Here is a 24,292-nt window from a genome sequence, read left to right as displayed (position 1 = left end):
TGATGCACCGCCTTCCATTATGTTGGCTTTGCTGACATCGATCTATTTATAAGCTTTGTGCAAAGCTCATATGGGCACCTTTTCACAGCAAAATTGGATTAAAAGCAGTCCTAATGCAGCTTGAGGGAAAAAAATTCCGGCCACTTTCGAAAGGAGGGAGTCAATCAACACTGGCAGTCTCTCTTTAAATGTCACTCACATCACAAACGCGCCCAAGAATCCCCCTACAAAGCCCAGAGCTGCAGCCTGTCTGTGAGGTTCTTGTCAAACATTTCCTACAACATTTCATTTCACCGCCCCTGCAGTCCGGTGACGCATGATGCAACCTGCTTCCTTTTCTTTTATATTTTTTTCTGCCCATATCTGAAGGGGCACAGATAGTTTCCTCACATCTTTTGTGAACCTTTAGTAAAAATAACAACCAGACATAAGCGTGAGTGCTTCTTTGTACCAAGTATTTTTTTTCTTTTTCTTTTATTAATGTCAATTAAGGTCAATTAATTTTGTCTGCATTGCAGTAAAGACGGTACAACGAAAACCATGACTGCTAGTCTTGCAGCATGGAATTCAGAAGCAGCAGCAGATCTACTTGCAGTGTCTAAGGTTTTATGGCACCTACGATTTAAACGTTAAAAACCGCCCTTAAAAAGTGTGAAAACGCATCTAAAATCTGGCATTCCAGCATCGCTGCCACCTGCTGCACACTCGCTGAGATGAGTTGACGGCTCATTTCTCTTTTTTTCTTTCCCCCCCGTTCCCTCTACCAACACTTGACGAGAACTTCCCAGCAGCAACACCACCAGGTGTCCTGCAGCAGCTGTGCAGTCTAATGTTCCGCATCAGTGACTCTCCGGAGGTAGCTGACAGTTTGCGCACATCGTCGTGTGAGGAGGTGCTAGCCCGGGAGATGCGTAAAGCATCACGCCGATCAGCAGGGACGACAGACGGTGGAAAAAAAGAAAGAAAAAAAAAAAAGAGAGGTTTTATTGCGCAGCAGCAGACAAAAAAGGAGATGGCAAGATGAAAGAGCCAGAATTAAGACAGGCAAACGGGCACTCTTTGATGCTAGCGCTAACAAATCCATCGGCTAAAATGGTGGCCTGAAATGTATTTACTCAAGCAGATGCAGAAGAAATCCTCAGAGGAATGTCCTTTCCCTGCTAATTCAATCATCTCAGTGTCGCTATTTTTGGGTGCACATGTTGTGCAAAACTATGACATCTAGTGGTGAAATGATCTCATGTTACCGTCTCTCTCGGCACAGCTCACTGTGTTCATGCAGTCGCCATGGGGGGTCTCTGGGATTTGCGTCTTCCGATGACTAATGGTGGTCAGGCTGGAGCAGCTGAATCATAATCTCAGACTTTTTTTTTTAGCAGTATAGACTAAGAAAAGAAGATTAGTCAAGAGTGTGTTTTTCTTCAGCACGCCACACCACACGATGTTCAGCGTCCCATCTGTGTCATATCGCTTCAGCGTAACTTGGAACTATAACTCGGAATAAGTTGAACTGGCACGTAAAATTCAAGTTCTCACATGGAATTCAGTCCTACTGACGATCCTTGTCACCGGGGAGCCGCTGAGAAAGGACAAACTATTATCCATGTGACGGCGCCGCTGTCAGTTTCCTGCCGCTAACTCGTGACGGCAATGACGAAGTGGAGAGTCCCTCCGCCACTTTCCTGTCCAATAAACTGCAATTACGCGGACGGCCAAGCCACATATTGACAACGGCGAGCGGCGGAGACCCTCTTATCCATTACTGCAACGACTTATGGTGGAACGCAGGTGATGCGTCCTCCGGGGGGCAGTGGTGAAAATTACCCAGTGGAGAGACGTTTCACCTGCACGTCCGTTATTGTACGTCATCCGTCCTTGAGGAAATTCAACAGCCTCCCGTCCTGCGCAGTTATGAAACCACATCAATATTCGTTGCATGAGAAACAAATGGGCGGATAGCGGATCGGCTATTTGTCGCGACTAATCTGCGGCGTTTTTTTACCAGCAACTTGTCTGTTTTTTTTGTTTTTTTCTCTCCCCTCTGAGAACCTATTCATCTTTCTAAAGCCATGTGAATTACACTCCCAGGCGCATTTGTATGTTTTGTCGCCGAGGCTATAAAAGGGAGCTGACAGCGGGGACTGGATGGCTGACATTTGAGTGACGGCAGCGTGTTGCAGAAGAGAGGCGAGGAGTTTATCTGAATATTCAGTGCCAGGATTAATCCGCGTTCACTCCAAAATACACTCAAACGTGGAACAGAGGGGTGGGGGCAGGGGGGTGGGGAGGGGTAAATATTAGTTTATTGAGTTTGAGCTAATTGAAGCACATTGTTGAACATCCACGCTATTACCGTGTGCACCAGACTGTTGAAAGAGAGTTTGATTTTGTTCGAATATTGGATTTCGACGTTTTCCCCAGTTGACTTTGGGTAGCAGCCAGATTCCAAACACATAAACCCAGGCTTTTACAAAAAGCCTGCATTGAATATTTTACAGATTTATTTATATTCATATCTTTTAATTTCAGTGACAGTCTTTCTAAGTCGTTTGCTGGCTCATGGGGAGGAAACTTTCCACACATGCAAAGGAGGTCAATGGCAACATACTTGCACTCCATGAATCGATCGGAGGTCCACACAGGTCCCTCTGAACCCCATGACATGAGACTGGTTGCAGAACACGTATGGATCTATGAATTCCAAGGGTCAAGGGTCAAAGAGGGCAGAGCGGGAACTTATTGATGCAGAAATCAGCTGTGAATCGGCTCGGACATGTCAAACAACAGCAGGGTCCTGGTTCTGTGTGCGGTTCTGCATCGGTAACAGTGCTGGTGTTAAAACACCCAACTGGCCGAGTCCAGGAGTTTGTTGGGTGGAAACTGAATGTCTCTAGAATCAATGCAAACAGTCAGATGTGTAAAAAATGTATGAAATGCAGCAGTCAAACATAAACAAGAGTGAGGGATGAAATATGTAGATTAGTTCAAACGGAAACACTGATGACTCAACTGTGATGCAATTAGAGGTTTTGAGAGAAGAAAAAAACACGATGCAAGTACAGATTTATTTTGGAGGGCATCGTTAATTTTGCGCATCTATTAAAAGATCTTTGGCTGTTTGTTCAAATGAAATATGTATATGTTATGATATGCTTTTTATAATGAATAAACAAATAGAATACCGCCCTAAAACACCCTATTTTATCCACCTGATCCTTAGATAGTAACACCACACCTCTACACACAACTGGCTGTTTATCACGTGAAAAAGTCCTGGGGCTGTTTCCTGTTTGTAGAAGGGAAAATAAAGGTCATGCAATGAGTGCCTTACTATGCAAAACTCCACCTCGGCTTTGCGGCGCTGCAGCTTTAAGCAGTCCTGGTGTCAGCGAGGCTGAGCTGCACTGGGCTGTCTTGCTTACTCCCCACTGCTGCCTCCTGGCTCCACATCCTGCGCCTGTGATGTTTTAACAAGAGTCACGGCTGTTCCCTCAATGAACTACACCATTGAGCAGAAACACCTTATAAGTGAGATGTAAGGGCATCTCAGTCGACCGTCTAAGTTCTCCAGTCTCTCAGGCCATTGCTCTGTGTCTCATTTCCCCGAGTATTGATGTCTTTAAATGAGCTTTCCGAGCGCCTGCAGGGAGCGGATCCTGTATGGATCGCTGTCGGGATGCTGGGACACAGCTGACTGACACAGCTGACTGGCACAGCTCGACGGTGTGCCCACGGTCCTTCGCTCGAAAAGCAGTTTTTTCCCCCTTTTCATTCGGATGGAAGGGTTATATTGACGCTAAATGGTCAGGGGGTAAAAACACGGCACTGGTAGCCCTCTGTTTGCAGCCTCCTGCTAGAACTGATTGCATTGTCAAATATGTGCCAAAACCTTCGTGGCACTGTTGTCACTGACTGTCACCACATGTGTAAGTGCCCTCTGTGACATCACGTAGGGCACGTTTTCAGAAATGTATGTTTTAGTGCAGTGATTTTCAAAATGGGGGCACTGCAGTCCGCAGATTATTGCTAGAAAATGTTACTAGATTGAATTTAGCATAAACTGGGACCCGTAAAATGACCACATGGGATTATGTGCAACAAAGGCTGGAGATATACTTGCAAAGTGCAAACTACAAGAAATAATTAAAAAAAAAACATTATTTAGAGGGGAAAAAAAACCCCACAAACAGAATTCAAATCTTTTCACCGGCACAAGATGGTATCGGCAAACTCCCGGGAAGGAGAGGAATGAGGCAGCCTGCGAGACAAAAGCCAGCGACGACGCGGGACAGCCTCGCACTCGTGCGCGCTGGTGGATAAAAGATGCCGTTTTGAAAAGGGAAAGCAGCGAGCAGAATGGTGCTGGGTGGAGATAAACGAGAGCGGGCAAGATACAGAAACAAAAAAGAAGAATCAATACCGTTGTCTGCAGCAACGGCCAGGCGACTGAGTGAAATGGATGGAGAGCAGAGAGAGAGAGAGAGAGAGAGAGAGAGCGATGGTGCCTCACATTTGAATGCTGCTGTGGACCGCCTTTGATGGGTTCCTCAGCCGGACTGCACAACAACAACAACAGAAAGAAAAAGTATCTCTGACAGGCCACACTGTGTGTGCCGACTGTGAAAATAATCCTTTTTTGCATGTATGGCTGGAGTGGATGTTCTGTTTTCTCCCCTGATAAGGGCTCTTTGGTATTTTGTGGCAGTCCACAGGGAAGGTGGTGGTGCTGGTGGTGGAGTGTGTGGTGGGGGAGGCGGGGAATGAGAGGAGGGATGAGGGTGAGGTTCATCTCCAGCCACTCAGTCTGCGGGCGTGTGGCTTAAAGGCGGGACCCTGGACCTTGAGGCGTCATGTCGAGGCGTGATGTATTGTCTGTCACGCGCACACCCCTCAGATGGAGCGATATGATTAAACTCCCCAACGTGGAGCTGAGCTCGGCCCATGGCCTCCTGTCATGCATAAAGCATGGTGCACGTGCAAAAATATTGGTCTGAAGGCTCTCAGCGCGACACAGATGTCACAGTGATGGTTCAGTCCGTGCTTGAATTTGAATTTTGGAAACCGTGTAATCATGAGTTTCATGGATGAACATAATTCCGACTTGCCCATGCTAGCCCATTTATTCCACATACGTGTGGTGTCATCCAATTACCTTGAAGACTTGGCGCTCCAATTTGATTGAAAATGGTTGCATCATGTTCTCTGCTAGAATATCCACTTTAGCCTCCTCGTTAGCGTCTCCTTAATTGTCCTCTTGGACACGGCACCTTCTTTGGAAACCAAAGTGTCTCTTTTGGCAAAAGAAATGTAGTGATTACAGCCTTGCTCTGGGTCAAAATGTGCTATCAAGTCCACAGAGGCCCTACAGCCTGGCTGCCAACTCCCACTGGAATGGGAATTTGTCCATATGAGACACTCGAGAACGGTGATGATTGTGAGATAAGGGAATCTCACCAGTACCCCCGTCAACATAGCGGCAAGTCGCAAATGGGAGAAATTTCAACCCTGGGTGAACCTTCTCTTTAACTCCCTTCAACTGAACATTAAGCAAAGGCGCTGGTTGTCCACCCTCACGGCACGAAATTCAAATTCATCGGTGACCGGCGGGCGGGCGGGCGAGCGGGCAGTCGGTCGGTCGGTCGGTCGGTCGGACGGACGGAGGCGGAATTTCAAAGAAAGCGTAATGGTCTCAGCCAGCAGCGTGGGAAGACTGAGAGTGATTGCGCCAGAGAACAGAAGTGAAGTGCTCGTCTGCAGACGCTCGCGGAGCATTCGGAAGAACTGGGCCGGCTGGTCGGCGGTAATTAGTCAACGAGGCCGGTGGTTCAGGGGGCAAGGCGGTCGCTGGCTTTGCCTTCTTAAAAGAAATGACAGACGGTTATCAGCAATTACCCCGCAGAAAATTGTGCGGCTTTCTTCTTTGAGACAAAGAGGGATGGATTGCACGCGGCGTGAAGAGATAGCCTCCACCACAATGGGCTCATTGCCTTGACAATGAGGTGTCACGGAGAGGTCTCGCGCTCGGACGCTTGCCTATTCCTTCGCTCGATCGCTCGCTCGGCCTGTTAATTAATCTCGCCAAGAAAAGGTTACCGCAAAATTTATTTTTTTGTTGTTTTTTTTTTCTTTTTCAGTCCGAAATGCAACTAATTCAAATGAACAACACCTGCAAGCGTAGAAAAAGTCCGTAAAATTGCCCCCCAAAGTATTTTTGTCTCGCATTAATGGAGAAGCAAAGCAGCGTTTTCTGTTTTCGTGAATTGTGTGAACCTCCTGAGCCACCTGACATTTAAAAAATGAGCTGAAAATCATCTCAATCATATTGCCGTTTTTTTCGGCCCCCGCCATTTACAGACAGGCTAATGAACTCACCCCTCAACAGCCAGAGATTGTTGTTGACGTTTACCTCCTCTGACTTTGAGACGGGCAGTAGGGAGAGAGAGGCAATATGCACATTAATGAGCATGTCACGCGAACGGCGGCCAATTAAAACGACACGTTTGGGCGCCTCGTTCTGCGACGCCCTCGCAGCGAATCCGAAGGACTGCGTTACTTTTCAATTACCGGATTTTGGTCCGTCTGGGAATTGTTCTGGAAAACGTCTGTTGGAGAAAAAGTTGCACATTGGTTTCCCTTTTATTTTTTCTTCGTTATTACTTTATTTTTTTTATTTTTTTTACCTCAAACTTTGAACCAGGAAGAGAGTAGAGAGTGTTCTCCCCCTTTGAGGTGAGACGGAAAAAAGGCTTTCATCAGCCCCTGTGTGGGCTAACCTTAAATTCTGGAGATCAAGGCAGCGCGTTTGAAGATCCGGCGCTAATGGCATTGTTAGCCGCGCCTTTGTTGTTCATTTAGTGGCCCTAGTGGGGAATATCTGCGCTGATTACAAAACCCACGACTTATTTGTTCATCACACAAGAGTAGAAGCTTGTGTGATGCTGCGGCAGCAGCAGGGCACCTTTTTTTTTCCAGGTCATATTGCCACAGCCAAGGCTTCAGAAAGAGGAAAATTGGCTGTGTGGGGTCAGCAAAGCCTGAAATGATGATGATGATGATGATGATGATGATGTCCAGCTACTGTTGGAGCTTTTCCTTGTTTCAACAAGCCCAAAAACCTCAATATCTCAAATGTCTGTTATGAGTGTAGCGACACAGTGCGCACAAGAATGTTAGTGGGAATTCAGAATACCAGCTGGAGTTCTGATGTATCTCTTTTTTCTTTTACACTTTTGAATAACAATGTATATATGTACATACATTTTCCATCTTTTCTATTTCCTTCACGTTCCTTGTCTGGGACAGAAACACCAGAATCAAATTCCTAGTACGCTTACACATGCCTGACAGTAAAATCGGATTATTTTAAAATAAACAGACTTTGTGTAAATTTTTAATCGTAAAAAGTCTTTGAACGTTTCTGCCCTTTTATCCTGCAAAGAACTTTCTGCCAGTTGATTTGGTTGGATAATTCCGGCTATCACATCCATCATTTTGAATTGCACTGGGAAGTGTGTTATATATTTTCTTTTTTCATTTTTTCCCCCTTAAAATCCACTTCCTGAAACCCCCATCAACCAGCGGCGGCGGCGTATCCGGCGGGATTGAAGTGGCAAGAGTTATTGTTGCAAAATGGCAGCAGGACCAAGTCTGAGAGGCGAGCGAACTCGATGCCGGGACGGAAAAATCCATAAAGGAAGGAAATTGTGCAGTTTTGTAAACCTGTGACAGCTTTATGTTTCAGAAGTAAGGAAACAAAAGGGTTGACATGAATGCATCTCCAGGCTCTGAAGCAAATGGATGTTGTGGGTTTGATTATTTTTATCCGTGAACCTTTTGCTGTGCCCAGAGGTATAGAGTGAACATTTCCTGATCTGTCTGCCATCATTTTTTTCTTTTTTTTCTTTTGAAGTTTGAAATCCACACGTTGGGTTTTACATCTTTGGCACTTTGTTTGCTCATCATTTTTACCCTCTCCACATAAGATTTACTCCAACATGTGAACATATTGAGATTTTCCTTGATTATCCCATCACAGGGAGAGTTGTTAGGATGAGGATCTTTGTCAAGTTTAAATCATCTGCTGACTTTGCATTTGTTGTCACACCCGAGTGTCAATTCAGGCCGCAGTGAGAGTCGAGGCTTGCAGGGGTTCTAAAATCACAGTGTGTTGGTAGGGGGGGGCTAAAGCACAAACAAACTTTCCACTGTGATTAATGGACGGGAGAACAGAATGTTGGGTCTGACGCCTCACATGCATCATCCTCCACATTGGAGCTCCATGTTGGAAACAGCTCCTTCTTCTCTTTTTAACTGGAGGGGGATTTAAAATATTGACGAAGGTTTGAACCTTTGAATCCTCACATTTGAAGCCCCGAGCGATCGAGAAGGTCTCTCTATCGCTGCCCCTATAGTTCACCCAAACACTGCTGAGTTAATCATTAATGTATTGGAAAGTTTAGTTGTTGGACTCTTGCACAGATTTTCCCCTTTATTGCAGCTGCAGCTGTATTAGTCATAATTAGCACGGCTAATTTAGCTGACAAACACGCTCCAGTAACGAGCCAACGCCGGGAATTATTGTGCTTCTCAACTGGATAATGACTTCAAAGTCGTCATGGCAGAGCTAGATGTCACGAAAGGAACAACAAGGACAGAAAAAGAAATTAATCAAGTGAGAGTAGAACAAATTTAGCATAATGGTTTGCACAATTTCAAATCATTCAAATTGCAACACATAGCATTAAATTTTGCATTAAATTGATTTTAAATTGGTGTTTTTGGAAGAAAATACTTTTCCCCCACACCATCTGATTCCACCTGCCTCACAAGTTTCAGTTGTTTTTGGATTATTACAACATCAATGTTGGTTTAGTTCCCTGAGTGTTGCATGGTAATGGACTTTTTCTGCTGCTCCATGCTGTTTTTTTTCCCCCCTCCACAACTTATCATCTTATGTGGTAAATTGCTTTTAACCGCGGGATTATTTCTGCTAAATGATGCAGTCAGCGCAGCCAAAAGCTCAAATCCAAAGGTTGTATAAAGAGGAAGAACTACTGTGTTCCCCGTTGTTGCTGTTGTTATGAGAACTGGAGCGCAGCCGTATCGGTTTTCAGTCACGCCGCTATTGATCACGGTGGGCCATAATTTACTTTTGTCCCTCGGTGAGCTCTTCTCAGCCCATTAGGCTCGACTCACTTCTCCACGGCCTACAGTGGGTCCAAACTCCGTTGCGAGCGTTCGCCTCCTTGTCAAAGCAACCAAATGAAGGGATGGACGTTATTGGTTCCATCATTATTCTTCATCTTCCCACCACCACCACCTAATGATCTCTGCAGAGGTCTGATTGTCAGCTGGGCAAAAGGCCAGGCCGAAGCGATATGTCTCCGGCTACGACAGCGGAACAAGCGACGGCATGTCGGATTGTTTCGTCCCTTCACCTTCTGACATTCATTACGAAGTGGCGCCCCCCGCAGGTCAATGAGGCCGGAAGTTAATTTATTTTTCAAAAACATTTGTCAGAAGTAAAGGGGTTGATGGGTAATGCCATCGATAAAACACATCCAGATATCGCAGAATAACATTTTCCTTTTCCTTTTTATAGACGCTATGTTGTATGCACAAGTCCCAATCGACCAACTCGTTCAACACTCGTCACTCATCGTCCCTATTGACTCATTCGCCGGCTCGCCCCTGCTGCCGCTGGCTAGTTCACCAAGGAGAACAGACCGGACGACAAGTCGCTATTGTGTGACTGCTATCTGAAGTGGTTTTTGTATAAATAAATCAAGTTGATGGTTGTTGTAGACGTTTGGGAAAAGCTACAGCTCCGGTTTCTTGTTTCAGCACGGCTCCCCGGGTTCTCGTGCGTGCACAGGGATTTACACACACTCTGGCTCACTGACTCAGAGACTCGGATAACTCAAAAACCCTGATTGTTTGAAATTGTTATGCGATGTAGACAGTAATGCAACAGTGGCATCACGGTTGCATCCCGACGAACAATGTGTATTATTAGTTCCCTCTACTTTCACTCCATATAACATTTTCTTAACAGTGGCCAAAGCACCAGTGGAATAGTTGCATTCTGCCATTTTGTTACAGTTCTGCATTTAGTATAATTCGAGGGTTACAGGGAACATACCAACTAGTTTTATGTCTCACAACTTCCGTGTGTCAGTACAATCTGTATGACGACGTTCCCCAGCGGGTGCACGCACAGGACATATTTAAACACTTGTCTCTGAACAAATTGCCCCAAATCAAATATTTAGCAGATTTAGACTTAGACTAAGGGGTCAACATGTAGATTAGTGTATAACCAGTCATTATAATCCATCCACCTTCCATACCCGCTTCCTCCTGCTCTCAGGGTCGTGGGGGTCTGCTGGAGCCTCTCTCAGCTGTCTCAGGGCGAAGGCTGGGTTAAACCCTGGACCAGTCGCCAGTTCATCGCACGGCCACATTGAAAGACAGACAAAGACATACACTCATACACACACATACACACACATACAACTTTGAGTCGTAAAATAGAAACAATTTGGTATTGGAATTACTGTCATAAAACAAAACAAACAACTTTTCGCAAAGCCATCTGCATTACTAGTCCACAATAGACGCCTCCCAGGCTAAGACTTTAAGTCGTCCTCGGCACAAATTAGTTTCCTTCTCTGGCGAGCGTCTAATAGATGGAAAAGAGCTTAGAGTCCTCCCAGTTCCGATCAATACTTTCTTGCTGTAAAGCATCCCCGGCCAAAATGGCATGAGAGTGGCAGAAAAGTAAAGCACTGACAAATCAGGAAATAAATTGGGCTCCTCATTTGGATGGACTAAAGCCCTCCCCACCCACGTGTCACTCAGAGAGTAGCAGGAGAAAAGGTCACAGTCCTGCTGCCTTTTCTCACTGGCCGATGCCCGACTAAATAAGAGGCACATTTTGACAAAGTAAACCAAATGAATGGAGGGTGGATGGTGTGTGTTGGCAGTGTTAATGGATATATAGGGACAGGTGAAGGATGACTCAGTCTGTCCTCGTCCTCAGGTGTCGGAGTTCCTCAGTCCACTTTCCATCAAACCTTTTAACGTGTAGTTTGAAGAATCTAATATTAGAACATTTATGGAAACGTTGAAAATTGAATGATATGCAACTAATAACTGCAGACAAGAATCATTATTTCAGTGTTGAATTTACGGATGCGACATATAGTGATACTGAAAACTAAAATGGATTTTTGCATTTCATGAGTGTCTATGATGGTTGCAAAATAAATGAATAAATGAATCTCCACAACTGGTAGAGCATAAAGGCAGCGTTTCTGGATGTGTGCCAGGTTAGCAGGTGGCTTTCTTTTCTTTTTTGTTTTGGTGCCCGAGAGATCCAATCCCACATCGATCCACAGTTTAAGGTTCTTGTCAAGAAAAGCCTTTACCACGTCCTGATAGTACCTTGTCAGGGATGTGCCCAGCAGACTGAGGAGATAAAGGAAGGCAGGAAGACTGGAGCTAAATGCATTTACGGTGTGTTTAATGAAAGGGAACTCATATGAACAAGAGGCAAAAAGTTTTTGACTCAAGATTAAAGAGAGCAAGTCGTGAAACAGGCAGGAGATCTTTTAATGGGGGAAATGAGAGCAGATGCAAGAAAATGTTGATTCCATCAGCCCGACGTCTGAATTGAAATCTCCAAATCCTCAAGCCGTGTCTTTGGCGGGTTTACGCCACAGGATGCCCAGTTCTCTGCAGGAAAAGTTTCATAAGCTGTTCATACATTATGCATCAATGGCATCCATTTATCATAAATACTAACAGGCACAATAAAAGACTGGACTTTATGCAAATGTCCCATGATGCAATCGGTGTGTTGTTTACGACTGTTGTTACCATTGCGCTTGCCAAGTGGAGTTTCCTTCCAGCACCGAGAGGCTCCGCAGTCTCACAGTCTGTGACTTCATATAGTTTGCCCAATTAAAAAAAAAAAGGCGGTCTGGGGGGCGTGAATCAAGGACTTTCTCTCCATTTTTGTTACACTTATGTCCAAAATTGTTGCAAAGTGCGCAATTAAATGCGTCTAGAATGGAAATGGAGATTCGGAGGGAGGGAGGCAGCATCTTCAGCTTTACATGGAGCCAACATTGGATGTGGAGCTAAAACCGACAGCTAGCCAACATGCCTTTGCCGTTTGTTAGCTTCCAGGAAGTGTGATTTACAGGCACGCTGGCAGTCATTCACATTTTGCTGTACTGACAGACAGCTGATGACGTCTCGTCCGCGATGTTTTCTTGGTTTCATATATCTCCATATAGACTAATTAAAGGACACTATGGCTTTCCCTTTTGTTTTGAAGGCTTCACAGGCTTGTATTTGCTGGTACATCCAGTCACACCCTTAGTTTGAGTTTATTTGTGATAAGACGACGTGCATTTACTTGACTGCTCACTATAAATAACTGCATTGGTAACAGCCAGCCGTGTTTCACAAACACTGCGCCAAGTAATGCCGTTTGTTTAAATCTAAGCCATTTGACGAACAAACAGACAATCGATCGTGCTGCAAGTCCTCTTCTTCCAGTGTCTGTGCTGATTTACAGAGAGCCGCCATGAAATGATCATTCACGCTCGTGGAATGAATTGCTTACACTACGAAAACAGTGGCACCCCCTTCAGTTGCATATATGAACCCAAAGGGGAAGGCATAACATTTTTAAGTAAGTCATGTGAATCAAGCTGGAATTTTTCAAATCACAAGTACCAATTGTAGTACAAGTATTGGCTCATCACATTTTGATGTATGTATGTACCTTTTTTTTTCCACCAACATCAAAGTTTTCTTTTTTCCAAGATGCAAACTAGATGTGACATTGATAGTTCACTTGCAGTATTCCACAAGGTTTGTGTGCACCCATAAAGGTTTGGCTGGGTTGATGAGTCACAATCCGGAAGGAAGAGCTGTGTGACAGTAACACATTGGTTCTTCTGTCTTGGTGAAGTTTTTTTTCTTTTCTTTCTCCCCCTTGCTGTGATGTCTGCTGCTCACGTGTTCTTGTAATTACAACATATTATCTCTCCGCTGCTGAATGGCTCTTCTTGACCCAGTTCGCTTTGCTCCAGTGTCTTTGGAGTGAAAATGTGCTCACGTGAGACTTTCCAGAGTGTCAGTGAAAGACTCGGCACACGTGTTTTAAAAGAGGTAACGTGGCGGAAATCTGAGAACCGTCTTCACAGGCCTGTGTGCGCCATAAAATCAGAGCAACGCATCTAAGCTGAGTTTTCCTTTTATCGCTACGCTAACCTCCAGCGGCCTCTTTCAGAAGAAGCGTCTTCACGGGCAAACACAAATTCAGTTCGCCGTGCGGTGATAAGCCAATTGATTTTCACCTGGCAGGAAGGAAGGCGGGAAGCACGGGACTCGTCCGCGGAGCACACTGAATCAATTCAAGACTTAAGGACAAAGAACTTTGAGTCGCCCTGGCAGCGTCTGACATCTGCGGAATCTGGCCGTGACTCGGGCAAAGACGCGCATGTCGCCGAGGAAGACAAAGAAATTAATTAAAAGGGGGAGGCGGATAACATCTTGACACTTCTGCCAACGCCGACAAGATCTTTATCTGCGAGATGAATGTTTGAGCTGGCGCCATGTGATTGGCCTGTCCTGTTTGACAGCTTGCAGGTGCCGAAGACAAAGTCTTCGCCCGGCTTCGCGTCCACTCAAAAGGGTTTAATTTGGCAGCTTTCCTTCAGTTTTCCATCAACCGTGACACGTGATGATGAGCCCAGATTACCTCACTGTATGGTCCAAAAGATGGCTGCACACTTTCTTCAGTGTTCTTCCCAGGTTGAAGGAACTGGTGAGAAACAAAGATGTTTGTTCTCTTCTTTGGTGAAGCCTTTTAAATGTTAATTTAATGGAATATTCCAGAAAATACTGCAACATTTTGAAAAACAAAAAATTGTTGATTGTTCAAAAATGTTGGTTACACTGGTTTCAGGTGGATTTTTTGCAGACGATTACACTCCAGGCCTTGTGTGCAAAGTTTGCTTATGGCTCACGGTGATAGAAACTGAATGGATGGATAATGGATGATTCAATCCAACTGATTAGCCGAATTGTTAATGGCTCCCACTCACGGGCAGAGTTCTAGAAGAGCTTTGTTGAGGCCTTTAATCAAGAATTACTCACTGCAGTCCCAAACCCACAGTGATGCACACGGCCTGCAAAATGTCATCCGTCACGCTGAATTAGTTCTCAGTTACTTTGGTCTCTTTTTCCTCCTTTAGGAAGGCAATATTGGCAGTGATGGAAAATTCTGACAATTACTCAAAAAAGAAAAAAGAAAATCGGTCAGAGTGCGGCAGGCTGGGCGCCAGCGACCTGACTTCCTGTAACCCATGTGTTTGTTGAAAGGGGATACTGAGACAAGCTTTGCATTCAGGAATTCAGAAGGACGACCACCGAGTTAAATCCCCCGAATCCCTCTTCACAGCTCTGTGTTCTAGCGCCAGGTATAAATAGCAGCAGGGAATAGTGGCCTTGCAGCGGTCAACGTTGTAAATGGGAGAAACGTGATCACACATTTTTCAGCAGGACTGCCTTTGTGCGTTTGAACCCCTGATTTCCACACGCTATGCCTCCGCCGACCCCTCGCCCACGGCGCTTGCCTCTGGAGCTTCTGGAGCGAAGCTGAGGTCGTGAGGTCACCGGAGGAACTACAAGCTCACACCGGCACTGCTTATTAAAGCAACGTTGATAATTAAAGTGAAAGCCTTGCTTTAAAAAACACTTTTTACTTTGCTGTTTGTGCCATCATTCTGCTATTATATCTCAACCATCTATTTGAATGGTTAAAACACAAGCTACTGAAAAGCTCTGATTGGGTTTCCAGGTAATTGGGAATTCATTGTCTTTTTCTTCCTCTTATGGAGCAAAACTGCTTTTATTGAAGGTCAAAGGCCCCAGAATTGTGTTGTACTTACGAGGTAACTGGATTTACTGGTAGAGTTTGAGTCGGATGGACACAAACTCATGAATTCATTCATCTTCTATACCCGCTTATTCCTATTTAGGGTCACGGGGTGGACACAAACTGTTTCTTGAAAACAGAGTTCTTGTGTATCTGGAGCTTCTCCGACATGGTCATGTTAAGAACTGCTAAACAGGTGCTTTGCCCTGCGGTGTAGATGCAGTACGAGCAAACCTGCACAGTAAATTCAGCAGAAATTATCCAAAAATTGACTAAATTCGTCTGATATTTGACTACATGGATACACCCCACCACCACCTCCACCACCACTGCAGCACTCACATGGTCGTTCCGGCTCAGAAACATTAAGACATCCAGCACGACGCAGCACTATATTTCCATAAGTCTCTTTGTCTCAATCTTCTCCACGAAATCCTTTCTGATCATATGCAATCCCTCCTCGGTACCTGGCTGCCGACCATTTCATATTTTCTCTCTCTCTCTCTCTCTCTCTCTCTCTCTCTCCCTCTCTCTTCTCCCCCCCCATGCGTGCAAATGTCCACTTGGCGCCGGGAAACGCTGCAGACGTGTCTCTGCTTAACACTTCCAAGCCGGACAAATTGGGCCAGGATACCCACTGTTAAGAATGGGAAGGCTAATCAGTTTAGCCGAGTGCTGGTGGGATTATGCAGTCAAAGAAGTGTTGTTGCTGCTGCTGTGAACACAATACACTGCAGAGGACAGCACATGTGCTGCTGTGTTTGGCTTTTTTTAATTTTTTTTTTATTTGTTGTTGTTGTTGTCATTGTGGTCGATTATTTGAGATATTCCCCTCCTCTTTGTTCAGAGAGTCTTTCTCCAGCCTTGTTATTTTATGAGCCGCAGCCTTGTAGAGGAGAAAGTGTGCAGTGTTACTCCGGATTGTGCTGTCGCATCAGGGCTCGCCGAGTCCGCGCTCGCTTTTTTCGCTTGTGCGGCAGTGTGCGATGGGCTTCAAGCCGGCGGTTTCAAACCACCTCTCTCAGCTAATTGCAAGGCTTGTAAAAAACAATCATCCCCCGCCTGCCCGAGAGACAATGGGGACAGTTGAGAGGCTTGCACTCTGTCAGAAACACAACAAAAATTGAAAGAGTGCAAGATAAGCGGCTGCATCGCTTCATCATCCTGTTTTATTTTATCTTTGAAAGCAACAGTACCAATAAAGAACTTCTGAAATTGTGCAGCCACAACTGAAAGCAAAAAAGATCTTCTGTTCAAACATGTTTAAGATCATCATCAGATTATCTCCAAATTGTTATATTACATTGTTTTGTTTAGTTTTTTTTTCGTAAATCGAATCTCCCGCCGCTTCCAGAAATGTCCTTATCTAAATGAAACCACCAAGTCCGGCCACGCCACAGTTATCAGCAATAAATCATCAGAGTGCGACCGGAGCCGATCAAGGAGGAGCAGTATAAAGCACTTTAGAAAGCCGCTTTGAAGGGAACCAGACGCAGGAAACTGTGCCATGAGATCACGCAGGCGCTTTCTGACGAGTGACTCACTGTGTCTCGATAATTCAATTGGTTCACATGTTGGCAGTGTGTCCAACGTTTCTGTCGGCTCACCGAGGATAAACTTCCAGGAACCGCCGCTGCACTCGGGCCTCCGTTACAGTCCCCAATGCAAATTGTTCATGACTTGCCCCCATAATTCGGGTCCCCAAACGTCCACACACAGAAGGAGTGTGACTCAGCCGCAGTGTGCCGCCACGAGCAGTGACGCAACAAACCTCTCGTCAAACCGTGGTTTTTCTCTTCGCTGCCCCTTTTTTATTCAAAGCCTTTGAACCAATTTGCAATACACAGACACTCAGCATCCACTAGAAAAGGTGAAATGTGCAATTGCTTGTGAACGCAAATCACTGAAAGCAGCCAATCACGCTGCAGCATTTTGACGTATTTAGTCATGTAAACGAGGCAAAGTTATAAAAATGAAAATATAAAAAAAAAAAAAAAAAAGAAGAAGAAAATTGACCCCTCCAGGGTTTTAGGCCCCAGAACAGAGAGAGTAACCAGTGAACAGCAGATGTGTGAAAGAAAATTGTGCCTTGTCGATGTCAGGGGTCAGAGGTCAGGATGGTCAGACTGGTTGGGGACCATAGAAAGGTAACAGGAAGTTGGAACAGCCACAAGTTATAAGAAGAAGAGTATCTGTGGATGCACAACACCTTCAGCCTCAAGAGAGTGAATTAGTGTGAGAAAGGTGGACCTAATAAAGTGGCCACTGAGTGTACAAATGATCTTAATCATATTCAAAAACCTGGATTGCCAGTTTCCTGACGTCCCCGCCGTTGTTCCCCACTATAATAATGCATACAGCCCCTCATCCAGTACGCTGCATGATTTCCTTGTGACATTTTACTGACCTTTTGAACTAATAGTGTTTGTTTTTTTTAATCGTATGTTTCCCCACTGCTGGAGGAAGTGAAAACAGCTGATCTCGCCTAATACTCTTTTACTCTCGTTCTGCTCTGTATTCTCTTTGATGAGAGACAGATGGGAGGCAGGATCGGGAGAGATGCTAATACTTTTCAAAAGCCACTCCAGGCAAAAAAAGAAAAAGAAAAAAAAAAAAAAATGGATCAGAGGCTGGCAGCGCCACACCGTGCACATTCTGAGGTGTGAACAGAGAATCCGTACATGAGGTCTTTGTAGTAAAAATGCTATATTTGATCTTAGCTGTCGGGCGGCGATAAAGACACCGGCAGGCTTGCGTTGTTGGTTTTAATGATATGTTTAGAAGACATACAGTATGTAATATTAAGCTTATTAGACGCAAACACAAACGTCATGTCGTGTGTGTGCTGCTCTCCTCCACGTTGATAGCATAGTCTGCTAAAGCGCTAACTCAAATTGTGATTTCACCTTAAATTAAGACAATCCAGAGGTAATGAGGCTATGACAGGAGTGTTGTACAGAATTCCTTGACTGCTAGGGGGCGCTCTCTGGTAATGAGGGAAAAAATTGTTGTTTTTTTTAATGTGATTCATTTATTTATTTGTTTTACTATTCATTGATTGACCTCCGCCAAAGGAAACAAATATTTTCACCAACGGACCACACAGCCCATTACCGACTACGGATCTCGACCCTTTCGGACTTCGACTGACCGCCACTCACGTGTAGCCGGCCACCGACTGGAACGGTGCCTTCCAGCTCACCCTCGGAATGCTTGCACGCGTGGTCGTTGGAAGGCGCTGTAGAAAATAAGGCCGTTTCCGCACCACAGTCGCTGTTGACATGTGACTTGGAAGTTGTTGTCGGTCACGCGCTTGTGGCTCCGAAAAATTGGCCGCCAGTGCTCCTTGTTAAACATGTGACTTAATTGAGCTTTGGATCAATGCCACGGAGCTCTTAAAAGCCTCCTTTGCCGTGTTGTGACATCAGCTGAATCCGACGCACAGAGTTTCGACCGGCTCGCTGTCCACCCCCCGACGCCCCTCCCCCCGCCGCTCTGCCTTATAAGGAAATTGGCGCCCGAGGTGTGAACTTGCCTGGTGACGAGTGAATGTGGCTGAGCTCAGACCCTGAAACTCGGCTGCAATAGAATGTCAAATAATCCATGAGCGAGAGAGCGAGGGCGAGCGAGAGATATCCAGCAGGGTGAATGTGAGCTCGCGTTGGCTGCCATGTGACAACCGAGGCAAACTAACCATCTGGCAATCAAGCCCATTTCACTCCGACAATTTGCCGCGTCCGCCGTCCCGACTTTATTTATTTATTTATTTTTTCCCTTCGCCTTGCGCCACCCAGAGACCAAATTGACGTTGAGTGAGAATTGGAGGGAGCTGAGCCTTGTTGACAGTCTGCCCTCTCTGTTCCTGCCGAGGACAGTCTCTAGATTGAATTGATCTGACTTCAGAGCCCGACCATTTATCTTGGTCAGTCATATCTGATCTGCGGCTGTCAAGTGGAGACGGTCTTCTCCCAGAAATAAACTGCTCCGAGAGGTAGCCATTCTCCTCCTGCTCCACCGGCACAGCCACCGCGCCATTGGGTGTTCAATGCAGCGTGTTGTTGTTTTTTGTTGTTGTTGTTTTTTTTTGTCTCTCAAAAAAAAAAGGGCAAAATTGCTCTGAGGAACAAGAGAGTGAAATGTGGATGCAGTGAAACCGAATAATAGCCAAATAGTTGCAATATTTCATGAACAATTCTGCTTTGTTCAAGCATCAAAAGCAACTAAATCCCACAAAAAGGCCAAAGGCATTTATTTTTTTTAATCCCAATCATAACAGTTTACTGCCGTTTTATTTAAAAAAAAAACAAAAGAATTCATTTTAACACCGGGCTTCATGTTTTGTTTTGTTTTTGTTTTTTGTATTTTTTGTTTCCTCTAATGGATATCCAGCAATTAGCAGTGCATTGGAAGTTTACCTCAAATCAACAGTTAGTACTTTTAACATAAGCCACACAATCCTGTTATACTGCGCAGCATCTTGGTTTGAAGCCATTTGCTTCCCATTATAAAACCCTTTGGTCCAAGTAATTCCAATTAACCTTGATTGCATCAATGCAGAAAAAACAGCAGTCACAGCATTATAATATTCTGTAGATAATTGAGTTATTTATAGGCAAGAACATTTTTCATTTATTTTTCCCCACAAGTGAGGTTGCTCAAAGATCAAGTGTGGCCAGATTACTGAATAAACACTCCATTATGTTCCTCCTGCTGTTGGTCTTGTGTCACATTTCCTTGGATTTCTGTTCACTTTATCCGGCGCTCCCAAGGGGATTTACATAAAAGAAAAGAAAACATTTATTTATTTATTTATTTATTTTTTATTTAATTCAAAAGTTAAAGAACCTATCGGTGCAGTTGTAGCTCTGAAACTGTCACGTCAATTTGGGCGGCGGTGAGCTGATCCCTTTGACCGTGTCCGCCGCTACCTGGGCTGCGTCTAAGCCACGGATGATAATCCTCGAGAGACCCTCATTAAGTCTGTGCTCCAATTAAGCCGCGCTCAGTCCCCCCCCATTTTTTTTCTCCCCCCTTTCTTGCTGCGGCACAATTGCTCGGTAGCGCGGCGCTCAAATCCTCCCGCTGCGGATTAGGCTGAACAGTGGGTGGGATGAAAATAGCAGCGCGGGAAGCTCGGGTGGAAGATCTCGCCCGTTTGTTCGCCGTGGAGCTCGAGCTGCCCACGCATCCTGTCGTGCGCGTTCGGGTTTCAGAACGGCTCTTTCGGGTGTGAAGTTACAGTTAATTTGTGGCTGCAGGTGAGGCCCACAAGCGGCCAAAACATCTCCTGCTAAAGGTGCACTCAAAAAAGTAATACTGCATATTACTTCATAAAATAAGTGAAACATTTTTACACTAAAAGAAATTGAGTAGATTTGAAAGCTCTAAAATTGGTTTTAACAAACATTAGTCATGAGTAAATCTAAGTAATATTTTCAGGTACAACTGAATGAATTGACTTGGCTCAATAATAATGAGTGATAATAAGGGGTTTTTGAAAATAAAAGGAAAATACTCAGGGACGTATGGTGAGTGACGGAGAATGGCCCTAGATCTGTCTGCCAAGGTCCTCGAAGGCGGGGTGGAGGTACAAATCAGACAGTGTCATCATATATGAAGTTCTCACTAGGGAGATAGAGATATAGATAGAGATATACAGCATGCATGTCCCTAATTGCTGCCATGTTCATCCATTTGCATGGAATCATCTTTGTAGCTGCTTTAGCATATTGCAAGAGACGCTCATGTTCATCCTCACTGCTGTGAACACAGGGTGGCACAACATGTTGGTAGTAAAGACACACATTTGCTTTTGTTTTTTTGTGACTTAATCAATTTTTTTTTTCTTTAAATCTTTTTCTTTCTGTCTTTCTTTCTTTCTATTTTATTTAACTATCACATCATGGTCTCATGTGGCTAATGTTGCCCCGTGTATCAGCGGGAAACCGAGACACAGCTAAACTCTCAGTAGCATCTGAGTAACTAATTGCCTCCCACCAGAGGCACGACTTCCATCCCACCTATTCTATTAACACCAAGTGGAGAACATTTAAGAAAAAGGCTGAATTCCAATTCCAAAAGGAGGATTTCTTCCTTTTTCGCCGTCTTTTTCTTTTTCTCCTTCTTCTTCGTCGTTGTCGTCTTCTTGACAGACTGGACGTAGCTTTGGCGTAAGGCCGCCCCCCACAGTCTGAAGACGTAACTGCACTTAAGGGGTGTCCCATTTCTAAGCCCTTATTTTTGAGGGTCAAGATTGAGGGCCAAAGATTGAGGGTTAAGGGCGAGGGTTGAGATTGAGGAGTTAAGGGAGGAATTGGAATTGGCCCAAAGTCTTGAAAAGTCATCGCCGTTATTGCTCAGCTTGATAAATTGCACCCCATGCAGTCATGTCTTCGCTGCTATGCGGGAGGCCCGCATGCATGTTACTATGGCACAGAAGATGGTGTACGCCTCCTGCCCGGCATTGTTTCTCCGATCTTAATGCAATGTGCTGACTGGAACTGATGTTTCCTGAATGCACCACTGTCTTCAGTTTGGAATCACTCTTGTGAGTGTCCGCTCTTATTATGTTTCTTCTTCTTTCTCCGCAGACCCTGCAGTGAGTTAGCCGTGAATATAGTGACACTGGCGGATCGGACTTCTCTGCCTCTGAAGCAGCATATGGACGTCTGACATTGGGAAGCCCTGCAGGTATGTCAACACGTATTTACGTCTGCCTGCAGTGGTGAAAACTTCTTCTTCTTTTTTTTTTCGTTTCTCTCAAAATCCTCACTCCTTTCACATCCATCGACCAGAAAATATCCCCAAATAAAGGCCGAGCGAGTTTACAGAGAGGTTTGCTAGTGTGGCAGAGAAGGTCGGGGGTGACACTGGAGACAACACTAACCGAGCACAGTGTTGCCAGGACGTCAAGGTGTTGCATCGTAGTCATCGAAAAAAACAAAAACAAAAAAAACCAGCAAATGCAAGAAAGAGTTTTGACAGCGTGTTCAGCGTGCACAAAGTTTCCGTCATTGCTGCAGAAACTAGATTTCAGCAGACAAGCTGCATCCTTAATGTGTACACCAATGTGCCACTGTGTCAATAACTACTAGTCAGTTGGATGACAGAATTAAAGCCCTTTAGCTTCATTCAATTCATACAGCCTAATTTCCAACATAGAGCGTCTTCAATATAGACAACATTGCTCATGCTGATCACTGAACATCAACACATTTTTAGGTTGTCGGGGGAAAATTCTTAAACACCGTTTGAAGAAAAATTGTGGGTCCAACAAAACTATGTGTGAACTCACAAAAATGTATCCCAAATTTCAACATCATGATATTCAAGTTACAAAGACACTCACTTCTGCAGTGCCATCACTACTTTTCCACCGCTTTGGATGTTTTGAATCTTCAGTTCCACATTTTGAGCTATTGCTTTTTTTTTTTTTCATTTTTGGAGCATTTTTCATCTTCATCTTTTAAAGGAAGGAGTTAGCAGCCTTGACTAAGCAGAACTGATCTTAACACAGAGTACTGCCATGTATCTCTTGCAACCTACCATCAAAAATACAAAAATATTTGATCAGATAATATACCAATCAATGCACCAATAATACAAATTACATTTATAAATTATAATTATGTCAGGTTGGAATCATTAAAACAAGATTTTACTTTTCATCTAAAAAGCTTCTTTAGTCCTGAAACACTACAATGACTTGGACGACTGAGAACCTACACAGACATATTTCTGTCATCCAAGGCTAAGACAGCCGAGCCAAGAAGTTTACGCCATGAACGATAGGATTTCCTGGAGCCTCACCTTGTTTCTTTGTCGACAAAAGGATAATGAGTTCGCCGGCTCGATGTGACCAAACGGTCCAACGCATCAAAGTGACAATTTTTTTTTTTTTTTTTTTTTAAACGTTCCAAAGGGCAGCGATGACATAGAATGACTCGGAAGGTGTCAAGCACATCCAGTCAACATGCTAAAACGCCCGACCTCAAATGCCACCGACGCATGTTCCTGGTCATCCGATGACGTCCGCTTGCATTTTCACTCACGGTTTCCTTCCGCCGCCGTCACTTCTTCGACAAAAGTGTCCGCCGCGCAAGACGTGGCAGAACAGAAGGAGCCGGCACCGGCTGGAAATGAATGTCATCAGGTTGGGCGAGGGACGGCGCCGGGCGACGTGCAGGGAGGAAAATGTGCCTCCCTCTGAAGTCCCCCGCCGCCGTGAGGCATAACACAATTAGACTCGAGATTGTTTTTTCCTCTCCCTCTGCCCGACTGATTCCTGCTCTCGCCAGGCTATTCTCTTTCATCTGCCTCGCTCCTCTGTATTGTCATAACGCAGCGGACCCCGAGAGCTCTCACAGATCACTGGTACAGCTTATCAGTGAAGTGGCGGCGCTTCAAATCAGGTCCCTTAATTTAGTCTCTCCCTACATTCATTGACGAGATCACACTTTTGCGGGGGGGGGGGTTAAAAAGGCTGTGGATGGATGGATAAACATGTTTTAGGTGGAATGGTGGTCCTTTCCTCCTTGATGGTGTTCAAATATAGAAAAGACAGGTTTAAACTGAGGTGCTCGGTTGTGCAACCTAGTTTCCATTTTTAAAGCTTTCAGCTGATGGATAAGAGCTTCGATGACGTGTTGGATGCAGTGACTAATGGATGTTTCCTTCTAATTGGTATGCAAAAAAAAAAAAAAAAAAGAGTGAGCGTGTGAGAGACATGACTAGGAGGATCACATCCTCCTGAAATACAACCAGCATATTTTTTTTGGCCATTGCTGGACAATGTTGACTTCCCAGAATGTTAAAAAGCTGCAATTTTTCCTCGGCAATTTTCTTCCCTTTCGGAGATGAAAACCTGAAAATACCTCGTCCTTGGCTAACACGTTCTTTTCATGTTGCACAAAGGATTAGAGGAGGCCTAATCTGCCTCAGTCTCGATACAAGAATTGGTCCCATGAAATGTTACTTTAGAAAAAAAGAAAAAGAAAATGTTGATTTGCGTCATGCTACAAATGACACGCAGGTAGAAGGTAGAGTTGTTGCCTTTGTTAGCCGTTGGATTTTTCACCACCTTTCTCTTCGTCACCATCTCGATGAGATCCTCCGCCCACGTCCCTCCGATCTCCCAGCGTTGCCGTTCTGCTTGACGGGCAAATAATTGGCAGAAAAATAAGCGGATCTGGACTGATCTGGCAGTTAACAGCGAGTTTACACCATGTCCATTATTATGCTCAAGTCTTTGTGCCAATTTAACAATCAAATCATCAGAAAACAAGCACAGAAGCACAGAGAGTCTGAAAGGGAAGAAAAACAGGAGATTTTTCAAGT

At 44.7% G+C, this 24,292-nt stretch overlaps 1 long non-coding RNA gene across 1 annotated transcript in view; it reads left to right on the top strand.

Annotated features, from left to right (window-relative positions):
• Positions 1-21,665, top strand: part of LOC142902103 (uncharacterized) — a 62,083-nt gene extending 40,418 nt beyond the window's left edge. Inside the window, exon 3 of the long non-coding RNA XR_012929048.1 lies at positions 21,547-21,665. This is a non-coding gene — a long non-coding RNA (uncharacterized LOC142902103). The remainder of the gene's footprint in view (positions 1-21,546) is intronic.
• The last annotated feature ends 2,627 nt before the right edge of the window (positions 21,666-24,292 follow it).

The sequence above is a fragment of the Nelusetta ayraudi genome, unplaced genomic scaffold (genome assembly GCF_046127955.1).
Source record: "Nelusetta ayraudi isolate G7.1 ecotype Tasmania unplaced genomic scaffold, CSIRO-AGI_Nayr_v1 ptg000005l, whole genome shotgun sequence".
NCBI classification, from domain to species: domain Eukaryota; kingdom Metazoa; phylum Chordata; class Actinopteri; order Tetraodontiformes; family Monacanthidae; genus Nelusetta; species Nelusetta ayraudi.
This window is presented reverse-complemented; position numbering and strand designations above follow the sequence as displayed.